This window comes from Macrotis lagotis, chromosome 3 (genome assembly GCF_037893015.1).
Source record: "Macrotis lagotis isolate mMagLag1 chromosome 3, bilby.v1.9.chrom.fasta, whole genome shotgun sequence".
Lineage (NCBI taxonomy): Eukaryota > Metazoa > Chordata > Mammalia > Peramelemorphia > Peramelidae > Macrotis > Macrotis lagotis.
In genome coordinates this window covers 3090238-3108993 of record NC_133660.1, presented here as the reverse complement: position 1 = coordinate 3108993, position 18756 = coordinate 3090238, and positions in this window count along the sequence as shown.

Below are 18756 nucleotides of genomic sequence, written 5' to 3'. Positions count from 1 at the left end.
AACTAGGCCAAGAGCAGTTCACAAGCACATGCCTGTTCCAACCCTTTCTACTCGAGCAGATTCTGGAGGGAGGGGTGGGGTCATCCTGGAAGTGGTTGTAAAGGCTTCTGTCACTTACCACCACTCCAGAGTTTTCAACAGGTATCATTTTAACAAAGAAATTATTGTTCAGTAAAAGGAGAAGAGAAATACAGATTGGGAAGTCCAGTGAAGGGGTTTGGAGGTGCCAATGATTATTTAAGATTTTCAAGATAATTAATTTAATAACTTGTTCAAACAGCTACTGCAATTTTCTACAAAATTGACAGTGATTTATTTCAATGGACTATAAATGGTTCTTTGTTTTTACTTTACTGGAAGTAAAATTATCAAGACCAACTTTAGTGAGGCCTTCAGGGGTATCAAAGGGAAAAAACTAAATGAAAAGAATTGACATTAAACTTTGCTTTTATGTAATAGCAAGAAGGATCATAGAAGCAAGGGCCCTTAAAGATCTAGGCTTTGGAGATTTTAACCAGGAGCACCTGATCTTGTTTTTGTTTTTTATCATCAAGAGGTAATGTTTTATTTTTGTGCAGTTACCTAAGACAGTTCTCTCTTCCCTTTTTGAAACAACTGCCTATTATTTCCTGTTATTCTCAAAGTTATCTATATATTTTAGTCCTTAAAACTAATTTTTTTACAAAATTCAAAAGGTGTTCAAATAGTATTTTATATTTCAAAACAAATATTTCTTTTGCTCTTTAAATCCAGATTAACTTTAAATATTTGAAGCATTTCATCAGAGGAAGCAAGAAATGAAACCATATCACTTATTACATTATAAGCAATCACAGAATTTCAGAATTGGTAAAGGCGATTTAATCCACAGTACATATGAGCCCTGTTCTTTCTCAAATAAATAACCTCATAGATTTGCCAAAAAGTTGAAAATAAATTAGTCCAACTATTTTTTGTTTGTTACTAATAAATAGGTCACAGAGATAATAAGGCACAGTGAGATTTTGTCCCTGTTTTATATCTTTGGGCAAGTTATTATTCTTTCTCTAGCCCTCAGTTTCCTCATCTGGAAGATGAATGAGTTGTATTAAATATCTTCAAGGACCCTCTCCAGGCCTATGATTCAGAGACTTGGCATACAACAAAATAACTTAGCATTTTGTTTTAGGTGTCTTATAACTAGGTTTTTCTTATTTGAATTGTTCGTGGTTATCAAGGACACTGTCACTAAAATCTCCAGTAGTTAAATCTTCATTGCAACTTTGTCAGAATAAATTTCTTTGCATTCAAGGATATTTATATCATAATTAAATGTTATTTGATAGATTCTTTTTTTGAGTTCATGCATTTATACAATTCTTTCTTGGTTCTGTCATGAAATTTTATTCATCCACAATGTATATCCCTTCAAAAATTAGAAAATTATTCACAATGTGAATGAAACTTATTTGGATCAAATACAGCACAGTTAGGTATCTTAAAAATTTTTTTCAACAAAAAATATTGTTTTGACTAAATTTCTAATTTCTTATCTTCTGATTTAGAAATTTTAAATATGAAAAATTTAACTGTAGCCTAGAAAAACATGGATCCTAGAACTTAATGAAGGAGACTACAGGTCCTTCTAGCTCTAAATTTATGATCCTATGTTTTGGTTTAGAATAGCTCAATACTCTTCTCTGCTTTTCAGGTTCTGGAAACAGATTCATGCCCCTTTCTCTATTATATAGTGATATTTTACCTGTTAACAGATAATGCTCATATCACGATTTATACTAGACTATGTGAATCACAAAAGATAAAACAAATTCAGGATAATGTTTCTAATTCAGTTTTTAATGAGATATGTGTACAATTTAGGAAACAGCTGTTATATATGCCAAATACATTCAATTTTGCATAACAGCTTTATTTCAATTTGTTTTTGATAATCAGTTGGCACCAAAAGAATCTAGTATTTTTTTTAAGATCTATAAGGAAGCAGGAAATAACTTTAATCTTAGAATAAAAACTATTCAAAATGATGGGAACTATCTGTTACCATGTATGAACTTGGGTTTTAAAAATAGTTTGTTAACTGTATTTCACTATAATTGACTTCTTTTGTAATCTTAAATATTTCGTTCATTTAATAATGTTACTCTGAGAAGGAATCTATGGGCTTCACTGTCAAAGGGTACCATGACACTTGAAAAAGGTTAAGCATCTCTAATTTAGACCAAACTCCTCTCTCTAAAGATGAGAAAACACAACCCAGAGAAGGGTTGTGACTTGTCTAATGGCATGTTGGTAGATTTTGGATGCAAGTTCCAGATTTTGGACTCTGAATTCACCAACTTTCCATAACACTAGGTCGATGCAGGGTGAACCAAAAGTCTTTGTGAATGTTTAATTTTAACTATATGTATTGGAGTCTTTCTAGTGATGACTGGTAATAGGAATTGACTTTGCTTACACATTAATGAGGATTGTTTGAAGGAGAAAAGAAGCCTTGGGGGCAGCTGAGGGGTGGGAGGGGTAGGAGACATAATAACTATAAGAGGGATTAGAGTATTTTGCTTGGCCCCAGAGGTGAAAGCAAGGGGCAATAGGTGGGAATTCCAAAAAAGGCAAATTTAGGCATAATGTAAGCAAAAACTTCCTAACAATTAGAGCTGTCTAAAAGTGGAATGGGCTGCCTCAGGAGGTGGAGGATCATCCCTACTGCTGGCCTTCCTGCAATGGCTAGGCAAACACTCATCCTCTATGTTGTAGTCAAGATTCTTTTGAAGTATAGATTGGACTGATTGATCATTGAGACCCTTATATCTCTGAAATTCTGTGATTCTGTATGATGTAATTAAACCATATTTGTGTATATCTAGAAAGAGATTTTATTCTTTAGCTTCTACCTCCTTAAGTGATCAACACTTTATGAGTGGATAAGAAAATAACTTCTATCAATCAATATACAGCTGTTAAGATGCTGCTATGTGCTAGACACTGTGCTAAGGAAACAAAAAGAGCCAAAAGTTAGTTCCTGCCCTCTTGGACCTCACAATCATGAGTGAATCATCTTGTTTCACAGAAAGATCATTGAGAGGAGCTGCAAGGTGGTGCAGTGGATAGAGCACCTGCCCCGGAGTCAAGAGTACCTGGGTTCAAATCCAGCCTCCAACATTTAATAATTATCTAGTTGTGTGGCCTTGAGCAAGCCACTTAATCCCATTGACTTGCCAAAAAAACCTAAAAAAAAGAAAGCTCATTGAGACATCGTGTTTTCTCAATTCACATACTCTCTTCAACTCCAAACCTCTCCTTATGTCTATAATAGCTAGTGCTCACCTTCCTCAACTATTTTATATTTAATGACCAGTTACCTCTTTACGTTGATTCTGTATAAACTTTCATACGTATTTATCTGAAGGTAAGTTTCTTAAGACTTAGGTTTGTTTGATTCTTTTTAGTTGTATTGCCAGCACTTATCAGAAAAGTCTGCTATGCAGTAGCTACTTAATAAATCCTTGTACATTAATCAATTGATTCTTCAAGGCCTGACAGTCATTGATTAGCTATGTGACTGGGCAAATCACATAAGATGTCTGAACATCAATCTCCTTGTTTGTATGTTGGAGGGCTTTTTTCTGATGGGGGTTTTTTGAAGATCAAATAAAACAATGTACATAAAATTCTTTGTAAAGTATGTGAGTTATCATTTAGTTATTTCTTGCAAGAGCCATCTGAAAATTCAAAATAGTTTTTTACTAATTTTGATAGCATATGTGCAAATTTTTTGTTGTCATTTTACTTACAGAAGATCAGTAGATGAATTCTGTGTCTAAAATTGTGTCTAAATCTCATCAAATATAAATTTAAAATTTTTAAAAATACATTGTTTTTATTATTACCACTTCATTTCTGAATTTCTCTCTCTAAACATTAAACCACCCCTGTAACAAAGAATTTCATGACCTAAGTAAAACTAACCAACATTTCAATGAAATCTCCAGTACATACAGTGCTTTATACCTATATAGTCCTCCATCTCTGCAAAGAAGGGAAAGAAAAGCAAATACTTATGCCTTCTTCAGGGTTAAGGTGTAACTATATTCTTAAATTAAAAGTGTAAATTTAGTCATCATCTAGATATTCTCAAATTCTCTAACTTGGTATTGTATGAATATGTAGTAAAAAGTTTATGATGTTAAAAGAGGAGTATTCCATGATCTTTTCTGATTCTAAACAACACTGGTTCTATATATTTTCTATGTTATTTTTTAGTAAAATATTTTCAATGCATTTATTTTTGTCAAACACTTAATATTGTTATGTATTGTTTAATCCACAGCTATTTTATTATATTACTTAATAAAAGAATACAGGATACCTAAGCGTGTAAAGAAGCACCAGATTTTCACCTTAGCCATGACAGCTTTCAATTGTGAAATTGAATATTACCTAAAGGAAAATACCTGTAAGAGATTCTTTAAAGAAATGAATGGTGTAATTCTGCTAAATGCCTTGTGAAGTTAGTAAGCCAACATCATTAGAGGTGTAGAAAAATGAGCCAGATAAAAATCTTAGTGGAATTAGTATTGGGGTGATCTTATTTAATGCAGATGTTGGACTAAGTGACTCACAAGACCTTTTCCAGTTCCCTCAGTTTACAGTAAATTCTGACCCTTGGAGAATTTTAAGAAGGTGAGGAAAGAACAATGGTTGCACAGGACTTTGTTTCCTTATATTAAAAAAAACCAGTTAATTTGTTTAAAAATTCCTATCACCTACAAAATACTAAGCTACTGGAATGACTTCTAGGTGTAACTCTTGAATCAGGGGCTCTTTCCTGCTATGGATTTGGGTATGCTTTAAAGGACATCTCTCTTCTCTGGTTTGCTGCCCCCACCTGGATGAACTGGGAATGTCAGTACATGAAATTAACCTTGTCCTCAACCTCCCTAAAGGTATAATTTATCATTTCCTTAAAAGTACAATATTCACAAAGCTTAAAACATGAATTAGCTTATTTAATGGTAAATGGAAACCAGTTGGGTTCTGCCAGAAGACATAAAAATAGATATGTCCATCAATTAACAATTGATAAAATGTCTGTAAAGTTTTTAGATCTGGGGAGAGATTCCCAAATGGGGCTGCTCCTCCATGTTGGTGCTTCCTTTGTGCAGCTCCTTTGGTTGCCTTGAATTGCTCTGTAGTTTTACTTGCTTCGATTTTACTTAATGACATCTTTAATTGATCCCAGGCTGTTTTCTTGATCCTTATTTACTATGCTATTCTTTTCCTTCCCTTTCTTTTCCCAAATTTCTCTTCAAATCCCAGAATATAGCATTCATTCCCCTTTCCAAGAATATGCTTTTTTCTTAATCTGTTGGGAAAGAACATTTCACATACAGTTTTTATCACATCAGAATATATATTTACATCTTAAAATTCCCCTCCAGACAAGAAATACTTCTCTCATAATACCTTGGCATCTGTAGACAAACCCTATTTTCTGGTCTGGTATGCCTATTCATTTCACATGAAATGTGTTGCAACCATTAAAAACTGATTTCTCTTCTAGGATCAGTGTTGACCAAAGACAAGATTTTGATTGGAGTCTGCTAAAAGAAAGGCTAACATAGGCAGGAATTGATTTCAAGGAAATATGTGGCCTGGGCAATTTTTTATATGTTATATATGTGTGTGTGTGTGTGTGTGTGTGTGTGTGTGTGTGTGTGTGTATATATATATATATATATATATATATATATATATATATATATATATATATATATAATATATATGTCTTTTCAAATGACAGTTTTCTTAGTCCCAAGGCTCTCCTTTCATGCCTGTGTCTTCTGGTCCCAAATCCAGTTCTCTTTCTATTGTGTCATATAAAAATTGGAGAAACATGTTTGGTCAATAAGTCATCAAGGTGTAGTGGCTTGTGAGATCTTAGGTATCACCACCAAGTTTGAGAGGAATAGATTACATGTAACTGGTATGTTTTATGCCCTTAGATGACCAGGAAGCTATGTCATGGAAGATATGGTCAATTGAAAAGGTCATTCAAAACTGCCCTCTCTTTGTCTTCTTTCAGGAAAGCTTCCACATGTTGTGAGTGGGAGGAAAGATGTTGCATCAGGAAAATCCTGCTCCCATCACATACAACCTTTTTGTGGCAAAGTCCTAAGGTACTTCTAGAGGATCTTCCACCATTTAAATTCTAATAGGATTTTTTCTGGATTATCTTCCCATCTTGGATAGTCCTAAGTAGAAAAAAGGAAAACAAAACAAAACAAAACAACACAAAAATATAGAGAACAAAAGCCAGAAAGTCAAATTTCAAGAAGAACCAAATTTCAAGTGTTTTTTTTTTACTCACATCATGGGTGATGACAAAATTTTGCAGGTGGGTTCTACTAGTACAAGTTGGTGACAATGAATTTGAGCAACACCAAGAACATCAGAGCTCAGATGATGAAATACTTCTAGTAGAATCATGGTTTTCTTTAGTGGTTTCCTGATTCAGCTTTTCTTTCCCTTCTCCCCTTATCATGCTTCCAACTTCCCTAAATTCCTATGACTAATCACTACTACTATGGAAAGAGGATGAGCAATCTTGTCCAAAATATTCTTTTATTCAAATATTTAATCCATTCACATTCAAAGTTATGAGTTTCTTTCATCTGTCTTCAGTGTTGGATTTTTTAAAAAAAGTTATTTTCTCCTCTTTTTCTGTAACTACAAAATTATGTACCTTCAGTTCCTTTAGTTTTATTCTTTTATTAAGTAACCCTATTTTCAATGACTCTTTTGTATTACCCTGATTTCTTCCTTCCTTTGATTACCTCTTTCTCTTTGGCATTAAGTTTTTAGTTTCTACTTTTATGTGTTTGTATAATTCTCTCTTCTTCATTCTTTCCTCTCATAAGTAGATTCCCCCCTTCTTTTCTTCCTAGTCTTTTTAATAAGTTCTCAAAATGTCACTTTTTTGCATTCTTTTCCAAAAAAGGATTTTTTTGCTCTCTTCATTATTTGTCTTCTCCTTCTATTCTAGATCCTCATTTTCTGAGTCATGACTCCTATTATTTTCTGATCTTTATCTTTTGTCTACATTTCTAGTTCAATCAAAACTTCCAAGATATCCATTCTAAGCTCTCCCTTCTAGGTGACTTTTACCACTACCTTATAGAGCTTCTCTCATGGATCCCCTTTTTGACTGTTCCTTACTCTCAGAACAAGGCCAATTAATGGCATGGTAGGACTTCTCCCCATGACATTCCTGATTATTTATCCCACCACTGATCTATACTTTCTTCTTGTTATGTTTTTTGTTTGTTGCTTTTTTTTTTTGGTAAGGCAGTGGGGTTAAGTGACTTGCCCAAGGTTACACAGCTAGGTAATTATGATATGAATTCTGGTTCTCCTGACTCCAGGGCCAGTGCTCCCTATCCACTGTGCCACCTACCTGCCCTGTCTTTGTTACTTTTTCCCTCTCATTTATCTCAAATCTCTTTGGGCCTATGCTCTTCAATTTTCATAGGTGCCAGTTGACCCTAATATTCCAACTTCTCTTATCACCTCTCTCCTGAGATTCCTTTGTCACAGTATTCTCCAACACCAGCCATGTTTTCCTCCACAGATCTCTCTGTATGAGTGGAACCAGTGGAGGGATTCAGCTGGTTCACACTGTTTGGCAGAATCAATAATACCTAATTTTATATTGAGTTCCGTCAGTTAATAAATTGGCACTTGTAATCAGGGCTGTCTCTAAGGTGTGCACCTGGGCAGCTATTCACTGTGGAAACCACAAATTACATTTCTTACTCTTTTTTAACATTCATCTGCATAACAGATTTTTCTAAGTACCTGTAGTAATAGGTGAAAAGAAATTGACAGAACTATGCTTGTAATATTTATTCAATTCTTAAAACTCATTATACTTTTGATGGAATACTACATTTTAATTCCCTCATTTTTGTTACTTTAGCCAACAAACCTATAACATAAAGAGAAAAAGTACCAAATAACCAGCAGCCACGCGACCACAAACTGTCATTTATTTCCACTTTGTGTTATGCCCCAAATTCCCCAGAGATATTATGATTGTGCTGGTATTCCCTAAATGGTGAAACCAATAGGAAGCTGGGACAAGATGAACCAATAGAAACATATATTTCAGGGGTTATTTTATCATCCATTTTGGAAGTCATAGAAATAGAAGAGGTGGAATGAGTTTTGGTTTTGCATGTTTCAACACTGGCTTCTGTGGTCATGTGGCTGCTTTCATTTCTTTAGTATATGTTTGCTTACTGTGAGTAATATAACAGAATCTAGTTTTGTGTACCTCTTTTATTGTTCTTATTTGAGAATTAAATGCAAGAAATATTAAACTAACTTTCAGTATATCTTTATCTACTTAAAGTGATCATTGGGGAAAGAACCAGTTGTTAATTTATTTGAATTCCCACCCCTGAGTGGAACCCTCCCCCAATCCTGAAGCAAGGCTTCTCTTATTTCCCTTCTCCTTTCCAGTCTTTCTCCCTAATTCTTTACTCCGGAAGTTTCTTCTCTTCTTGAGACCGCCAAGGTCATCTTCTCCTCCTTGCTAACCTTCAAATTGACTTATTCATCCCATACTCCCCTTTATCTTCTTGCCCTTTCATTCATCTTGTCACTTTGTAATGTAATGCCACAAAATATCACCTTTAGCACCCTCCCAGCTCACTAATTGACTTGTAGATAGAGTGTGGTGACCTTGTTGTCTTCACTCCTTTTGTTTCTGTACTCAGAGAAAGAAGTCTCTTACTGGTCTCTTTGCTGTTGGTTTGTTGCTATTGTTGTTGACTGCTACATTGATTTAATTTCTGTTATCTTGAGAAGCAACTCTTTAGATCTCATTTTCTAAAAATGTATCAAATATTTCCTTATTATTGAACGTCCATTTTTTCATTTATAATTATGCTCATATTTGAACAGTAAGTCACCCTGGGCTGTATCCTGGACTTTCTTGCTCTTTGGAACAAAATTCCTTCCTGCATTTTCTAGTAGGAAGAGAAATCTAGCATAATTCAAATTTTATTTCCTTTGTTGTTGAAGCTCTTTTTCCTGATTGCTTACAGAACTTGTTTCTTGTTTCTTTTTGTTCTTGTAAGACAATGGGGTTAAGTGATTTGCCCAAAGTCCCACCCCTAGGTAATTATTAAGTGTCTGAGACCGGATTTGAACCCAGGTACTCCTGACTCCAGGGCCGGTAGCTGCCCCCAGAACTTGTTTCTAAAGTGAATTGTCAGACTTAACCACTACGTGCCTTAGAGTTAGCAGCTTTGGGTTGTTTTCTGGAGAGGGTCTGTGAATTCTTTCAATTGAAGTTTCTTTTTCTATGTTTAAAAGTTCTAGGCAGTTCTCTTTTGTATTATTTCTTGTATTATGATTTAAACAGTTTTTATTGTGTGATATTCTTCTCGAAGACCTATTATATTTAGACTGTTTCTATCCATCCTGATTCCAAGATTTAGTATATTTTATTTACATATGAGAATATTTTCTTTTAATGTTATTGATTTTTTGTTCCTCTTTTTTTAAATTGACCTTCACATCTGTGTATTTACATTCCTAATCTATTGTATAATCATTTTGTTTATTTGGTTGAGACTGGCCATTGCAGATTCTAGTTTCCTTTTCTGCTTATTATTTTTGCTGTATAGGCCATACTTTTTTTTTATAACTTTCACTTTTTTTCTTTTAAACCATTTAGAGACTGTGTATTATATGACTCCATCTTCTCAAATTCCTCAGGGTCTTTTGTCTCATCAAGTATTGTATCATTTTCCTTTGTTTTACAGTATTCACAGATACCTGATCTCATTTAGTTGATCTGGAGACCACATTTCTTTTTGTTCTTAATATATGCTCTGTTGAATTATCTTCTTATGTTCAAAGTCTTTGGATTTTCTTCTTCTTGAGATCTTTGGTAACAAGTTCTTTTTACCCTCTTATTTATCCTTGTTGATCACTTTCTGAATTCCCTCTTTTTTTTTTTTGCAAGGCAAATGGGATTAAGTGGCTTGCCCAAGGCCATACAGCTAGGTAATTATCAAGTGTCTGAGGTCAGATTTGAACTCGAGGACTCCTGACTCCAGGGCTGGTGCTCTATCCTCTGTGCCACCTAGCCACCCCAGCTCCCTACTCTTTGATGATGACTTCCTTAGGGACAGAATCTCAAAACTAGGCAATTCACAGTATACAAGCTTAGTGTGGCTTTTGGGTGAACACAAATGGCTTTAGTTGGATACTGAGAACCTTCCCTCAGGCATACTGGAGTGTTGTTTTTCTCTTACTTCCCTTCCCCTCCACTACATCCTGTCTGTCCTGGTGTCCTGAAGCTGTAAGATGAATTTTTATAATTTCAGTTTTTGAGTCTCTGGGACATGTGTTCTGCTGCCTTTTTCTCTCTGTTCCTCTCTTGTAGAGATCTTTTGCATCACAGATTGCTGCAGTGGTGTTGGCTATGTGATCCAGTGAGCTTTATAGTCTATGACACTGCTAAGGCTCATTAACAATCTTTCCTCACCTGAGTAGACTTCCACTGCCTGGAAAGAGGGAGGGGAAGGCCAAATGTAAGGTTGGAGTTTGGAGCAAATTGGGGTGGGTTGGCCAGTGCAGTCTCATTGATGGTCGTATGGGTTAAGGGATCTGAGTGAAGAAATTAATTCATGAGTTTATTTTTGTTTTACCCGCTTTTGAATTCTGGGTGTTCTAAATCATGGAGTCAACTGGAGATTATTTTTAATGCATAATTTCTATTTTGGAGAAGCTTCAGAAGTCAAGGGTAATTAGAGAAAATGTCTCATTCTTCAATTTGTTTACTGAGTTGTTGCATTCACTTTTGATTTTATGGATGGTATAGTTGTTCTTCCATTAACATTGTTGTAGTTATTGTGTATATTGTTTTCTTGGCTTTGTTGCTTCATGCTTTAACAGTCCTGTAAATCTCTCCATGCTTCTTTGTACTCATCAAATCCATAATTTCCTACAGCACAGTAATTTTTTAATTACTTTTAAGCATCACAATTTATTTAGCTATTTCCCAATCTATGAGCAAGAAGATATATTCATAACTATACAAGAGATAGAGGTAAATACAAAAAATAAAATAAATGACAGATTACATGAAATTGAAAAGATTTTGCATGGGCAAAATTAATTCACCTCAGATAAGTAGGGAAGTAATCAAATAGGGGGAAAAAATCTTTGTATCACATTTCTCTAAGAAAGGTTTGATATCTAAGGTATGTGGCAGCTAGGTGATGTAGTGAATATAGTGCTGGGCCTAGAATCAGGAAGACTTAGAAGACCTTTAGAATTGATTGTACAGCATCAGTGACATTGGCCCAGGACGGCCCAGCATGGTGAGGGGGCTGTACTCTATGGGGAAGGCAGAATAGAAGCAGCTCAAAGGAAACATGACATACAAAAGATTAGAGTACCCACACCAGGTGTTCACATGGACTATTTATGTACAACCACTAGTAGAGCATTCTGAGCTCATGTTAAGTTGACCAGCCACAGCTGGACACACTATATTTTGTTTCAAACATAGTGATGTCATTTTGGTCTTCTTCGATAACGAAGGGCAAGAACCAACCATCTGTAAAGGAAATGGCAAACCTCGCCAATATCTTGTCTAAGGAAATCCCAAAAGAAGTCATGAAGTGTTGAATACAATTGAAAAGTGGCTGAATAATAACATCCAAGGCTTGTAAACAATTTATATACACATATACTTAAATATATTTAAGTGCGCACTAATATATGATAAGCATTCCCTGAAATGCAGATGGTCAAAGAATAAGTTAATAGTTTTCAAAAGAATTGCAAAATATTTGCAATCACATAAAATAATATTCCAAGTTACTAATAATAAAAGGAATGCAAATCAAAATAAACATTGTTTTTACTTCATACTTTGAAAATTGTTAAAGTTGAGAAAATTGCAACAATTGATATTGGAATTATGTAGCATTACAGGCATGCTAATTCATTGTTGGTGTGATTGTGAAACTGAAACATTTGTAGCCTTTGAACCAGATTGCATTTCTAAGCTCATACCCCAAGAAAGTCAAAAGTCCATATCTACACCAAAATATTTGTAGCAGCATTTTTTTTGGTATATTATCAAAAAACTAGAAATGAAATAATCATAGATTAGGGAATGACTAAATAAATTGTGCTATATAAATGTGAATGGAATATTACTCTTCTGTAAGAAATAATATATATAATAAAATCAGAGAATAATGGAAATTCCTATATGAACAAATGCAAAATAACATAAGTAGAACCAAGAAAACAATATACACAATAGCTAATATAATATAAGAGAACAACCCCACAAAAAAATTAAAAGGATGTGTGACAAAATTATAAAGATCAAGCATGACTCAGATGAAGAGATATGAGAGAATACTCTCTTCTCTATCCCTTTGTAGATGTTGGAGATCCACAATATGGATACACATTATGTAACACACTACAAATATTTATGGAATCTTCCCAATATATTTGTTAGTTGTGTTGATTTTTCCCCTCTTCTTTGAAAGAAAACTATGTTTTCATAAATGGCTTTCTGGAAGAGGCAGAGGTAGGGATACTTGGTATAACTATGATGATGTAAAATAAAAGAAAACACCAATAAAATGTATTTTCATGTTATTTTATTTTTTCCAATTATATGCAAAGATAGTTTTCAATATTTATCTTTTTTTTAGCTTTTGAATTGAATATTTTTCTCCTCTCCTCCCTCCCCTCCCCCTCCTCTCCCCCATCCCCATGGCAATGAGCAATCTATATAGGTTGTACATGTACAATCATGTTTAAAATAATTCCATACTACTCATATTGTGAAAGAGGAATTAGAACAAAAGGGGAAAGACACCACGGAAGAAAAAAGAAAAAAGCATAAAAGAAGTTTAAAACAGTGAATATTGTCTACTTTGCCCTACATTCAGACTCCATAGTTTTTTCCTCTGGATGGGGATGATTTAAAAATGCATTTAAAAAAAGGAGCTTAATTGATAACATAGCTTATATAGTTAGATGAAAAGAAAATATAGAAGAAAAAAATCTCTACCAAATTGGTAGTATAGATGAATAGAATTAGTAGCAGCTAATATCACTGTAACAATAATATGCTGACAGTCATAATGTATAATATTTTTGGAATCTTATGGGAGATATTTGATTGGTTAAAAGTGGGAATCTCTGTGGGAACAGTGAACATCAAATCTAAGACTGGAAGCACATACTTTTATGGAAGAAGAGAATGGAAAAAACTCTTAAAATGAAAATTATTCTAAAAATCTCTCCCAAACTAATAAAAATCTAGCAAAAGAAAAAATCTTTAAACTTAGAACTCACAAAACTTAAAAAATTCCAAGGATGAGCTTCCAAATCCAACTTTGACAGGATTAGTGTTCCTCAGTACACCCAGGTGACTGACCTGAAGAAGGTATTCAGAGTGATTACCTGGTCAAGCCACCAGGTGGTGCTCTAGGTTTAAGCTGCTTTAGATCTGACTTAAGTTGTTGGGTTGGTTGTTCAGTGATGTCCAGTTCTGACCTCATGAATTGTAGCATGCCTAGTTTTTTTCTTGGCAAAGATAGCAGAGAATGATTTGCCATTTCCTTCTCCAATGGTTTAAGGCAAACAGAGGTTAAGTGACTTGTCCAGGGTCATTCAAATAATATCTGAGAGTGGATTTGAACTCAGGTCTCCCTGATTCCATAGGTTCATTTAATATCATAAATTGAGAACTGAAAGAGAGTTTAGAAGTCAGATAATCCCACCAACTCATTTAATCTATGAGAAAACATAAGGTGAGGTGGCCTAAGTCACATTACTAAGTAGAAGTAGGATTTGATTTTACTACTGACTCCAACTCAGGGTTCTGGAGGCCTTGAACCTTTTCACTTCTACTGTGAAGGTTTGCACAACACCTCAGGGAGCCACATACATAGCACCAAAAGAGTATGCTTAGGCCATTCTTATCTCTATTTGTCTTGTCTTGCTTCAGTCCAAGGAATATGAAAATTCCTGCTATAATTTGTAATTAGATTAGCTATTTCTCCCAGGACCACAGCCTATAATTTCTACAACTTCATATGACCTAAAAGATTATGTATTAATGTGTAAATTAAAGAACATTCATTAACAGAATCAAAATTGACACAATTCAGGGCTAATTTCCAGAGCAGTGAGGTAACTCCTGAACAGATTCTGAAATTTCAGGTCCTCTAGAATCTTTACTATTGTGACCCTGAGATTAGGAAATCAGCTTTAAACTGAAAATCAACTTTTTATTTTCAGTTTTAGGAGGACTAGGAATCTCAACTGCTATTACCCATCCTTCTACAAAAGTTGATTATCTGAAATACCCAACCACTATATTTGTGGAATGCTCACTAAAGATTTAGGTCTCAAAAGTTAAGTTTGAGGGGCAGCTAGACAGTGCAGTGATTGCCCTGGAGTCAGGAGGACCTAAGCTCAAATCTGGCCTCAGACACTTAATAATAACCTAACTGTGTGACCTTGGGCAAGTCATTAAACCCCACTGCCTTTCAACCCCCTCCCCCCCCAAAAGTTAAAGGTGAAGGAGAATCTTCTCTCATCATATTTGTTTCCCACTTCTTATTTGTACCTATGGTTACTGACTGCTACTCAGTGTATACAGGTGCTCTTCAGTGTTCTAATAGACATCTAGAAAAAGCTTTGCTGAATAACTACTTATGGGAAGGGAATCATGCATCATGCTGGTGCTTCCTACTGAAGGTCTTGTTTCTCAAATGTCTTCCCTTGGAATCTTTTCCATACTGCAGCATTGGAATGACTTTAGATGCTTTCTTTATATTAAATGTCCTAAGATTCCTCTTCAGACTTTTGCTTTAAATGTGAGGAAAGCATACTGGGAAAAAGTCCATAAAGAAGTTTAAAAAAGTGAACATTGTATGCTTTGCTCTGCATTCAGACTCTTTCTCTGGATGGGGATGACTTAAAAGTGCTTTAAAAAAAAGGAGCTTAATTGATAATATAGCTACATATAGTTGGATGATAGGAAAATGTAGAAGAAAACAATCTCAACCAAATTGATAATACAGTTGGGAAAAAAATTCCAGCCAAGTTCTGAATACATTTATATATAGTTGATTGAATTAAATTGAATTATCTGAAAGTTATTGAGGTTAAAAATAAACCATTGTTCAGGAAGATTGAGAGTCAGGCCCAAGTGGATTATCTGAAAGAATGGAGTATGATTTAAGTCATGATCTTAAATATTTAAGTATAATTTAAAGATAACCTGAAATTCACACACAGATGTAGCTTATACATTCACGTACACACACTCACATACGTGTATTTATGGATGGATGGATGTAATGGGTAGCTAGGTGGCATAGTGCTGGGTCTGGAGTCAGTAAAGACTCGTCATCTTGAATTCAAATATTCATACTAGCTGTGTGATCCTGGATAAGTCACTTAACCCTCAGTTTCTTCATTTCAAAAGAATTGGAGAAGGAAATTGCACATCACTTCAGTATCTCTGTAAGGAAAATCCCAGAAGAAGTCACAAAGAATTGAACGTGACTGAAAAATGACTGAAGAAAGAACAAAAAGAACAAGGAGAGGGGTGAGGGAAGGAGGGAAAGAGAAGGAGATGGAGAGATGGAGAGATGGAGAGAGAGAGAGAGAGAGAGAGAGAGAGAGAGAGAGAGAGAGAGAGAGAGAGAGAGAAAGGGAGAGTGAGAATATGGACTGGTTGTTCAATGAGGTTGTCTAACCAACTGCATATCTTAGTCTAGAATATACATCCTTTATAATTTGGTTTGGGGAATTTATTTAATTTCAATGCTTTATAATATTTAGGTCAAGTTATAATCAATATAATTACTAAGGAAGGGGATGAAAGGGAGGGGAAAGGAAAACAGAATAAGCATTTATTCATTACCTACTTTAAGCTAAGGACTTTATAAATATTCTTCATTTGATCCTCACAATAGCTCTGTGAAGTTGGTACAGCTGTTACCACTATTTTACAGTTGAGGAAACTGAGGCAGTCAGAGGTTATATTACTTGTCCAGGGTCATCCAGCTTGTAAGTGTCTGAAGCTGGTTTGTATTTAGATTTTAACTTTGGACCCAGTTTTCTGTCCAGCAATGTGTTCTGTTTTTGACTTTTGTTGCATTTGAGATGTCTCTGAGACATTCTATTTAAAATGTTCAGATATTTGGTGACAAAGTACAAATGCTCAGGGGAGAGACTGAGACTAGGCATAGATCTACAAAGAGATGGTAAGCCTAGAGAAGCTGAAAAGGCTACAAAGTGAGTTATGGAAAGAAGCAGCAGCAAAAAAGAGCCTTGGAAATATTTATACATAGTCATCAGGGTGGATTATGAATTTTGAAACATCAAAGATGCTGAAGACAGCTCTTAAGAAAAGGAGAGGAATCAGTAGAAAGTCGTGGCAAAAACAAAAAAAGATAGTTTTTAGAAGGAGAGTATGTTTGATGAGGAAACAAGTAGTACATAGATCAAGAGGGATAAAGACTAAAAAAAGACCATTAGATTTGGGAATTAAGAAGTCTTTGGTAATGTGGGGATCTTCGAAATTGTCCATTATGCAAGCGGAAAAACCCACTGAGATAGAGCTCTAAGTCAATGATACTTTATTAAAGAGTCCATAGACCTTTCTAATGAAATGGACCTCAGATCTTGCTCACAATCTGAGAAGCCCACTTCATCCAGGGTCTTAGTTCTGTAGTAATGATACCGAGACAATACAATGTGAAACAGACCAAAAACACAGTCTGATTGGTGGATGGACCTTGTTCTTAACCCTCCTGGAGGGTCTACATAAAATGGACTCCCATTGGTTGACAAATGGCCTAGTGAGCAGATCTTAATAGACCTTCCTTTTTTCCTTCAATTGATGTTTTATTTTTCCAATTACAGTTTATGAAAGTTTTTCAACCTTCATCCACATGTATAATTTCCTTCCAACCTCCCTTCCCACTTCTGTCCCCTCAGTGACAAACAGTCAGGTTGATATTGTACAAACACATTTGTGTTAAACACATTTATAGATTAGTCATTTTTGGTATGAGGAATTAGGATTAAGGGAAAGAAATATAGAAGAGAAATTTTTAAAAAAGTGAATGTAGTGTTCATTCAGATTTTGTAGGGTTTTGGTTTTTTTTTTTTGTTTTTCTTCCTCTGGATGGGGATAGTATTGTCTATAGTCAGTCTCCTAGGGTTATCCTAGCACTCTGCATTGCTGAGTGGAGCTGAATCCATTAAGGTTGATCAGCTCATAGTGTTGTTGTTAATATGTACAGTGTTCTCTTGGTTCTGCTCCCTTCCCTCAACATCAGTTCCTGTAAGTTATTCCATGCTTCTCTAGAGTCTGGTCATTCATGATTTTTTCCTAGAACAGCAGTATTTCATAACATTCATATATCATAACTTGTTTAGTCATTCCCCAATTGATGGGCATCCCCTCAGCTTGGCATATCTTTCTTAACCTTCCAGGAGGTCCTACCAAAGCTTATGAACTGGATCAGAGGGATGAGTGGATGTCAAAGCATCTAAATGGGCTGATAGACTGGTAGAAGAGCAGGTCCCTTTCCAGAAACCAGGGTCATTCCTTGGTCAAATGCTCATAGTCATCTTCCCACATTGGGCAATGGAGGGATCACAAGGGACAGAGGAGAAATAAAAATAGCTCGGGTCTTTCCAAATAATTGAATTACCTTGTCAAGTTGGCCTTGGTCCTTATAACAAGGGGGAAAAAAGGGGTGGGGATCCTCTAGTTAGCTTCCTTTGCTTAAGCAAATGAACTGCAATTCACAGCTCTAAGACTTACTATCAGAACTTATAAACACTATGATGACATCATATCAAAATGATTAATAGGGACTGAAATAAAATAGGAGTGCAATATATCATCTATCACAGTAATTTTGTTTTTTTTTAAATTTTAAATAAATTTTATTGATGCTCTTTGCATTAACATTGTAATTAATTTTGGAAGTAACTTTTCCTCTCTCTTTCTAAAAGTCCTAAAAACCCAAAACAAAGCAGAATAAAAAAGAATTTATTAACATAAGCTCATATCCTCCTCTCTCTACCAAGGAGAGGAAGGTGAAGTTTCTTATCTTCTTTCTGGAGTCAATACTGATCTTTATATCCCAGAGCAGTAAATTGTGATAATCATTATTTTTTCCTCAAATCACCATCTCCAGAACTGCTTAATTCTTTTAATGATCCCAACCTGCTATTCTCCAGGTTTGGAGCTATTCTTGATTCCCCTGTCTTTTTTCTTCTTATTTGGTGAATCAGCAGGACTTCTCTATCTTCTTTTGTAATGTTTCTCACCATCCACTGTTGCTACCCTAATTGGAATCTTTCTTGCAAATCACTGGTAACTTTGGAGAGAGCAGTTTCAGTTGAGTAACAAATTCAGATACAAGATAGCAAGGGATTGAGAATGAATGAGCTGAGCCATAGAACTGATGAATGTGGCTAGCCTTTACTTATTGATCACAGTCCCGTAATACAGAGCCCACTTTCTGAGAAACACGATCACTTGGTAATATGGAGACAAGGGATGGATATGGCAATAGAACGAAATTTTCTCATTGTACCCTTACAACTCTATGGTACCCAAGTCAAGGTTAGGTGTGGTTTGAAAAGTGAATAAGAAGAGGGCTTATAAAA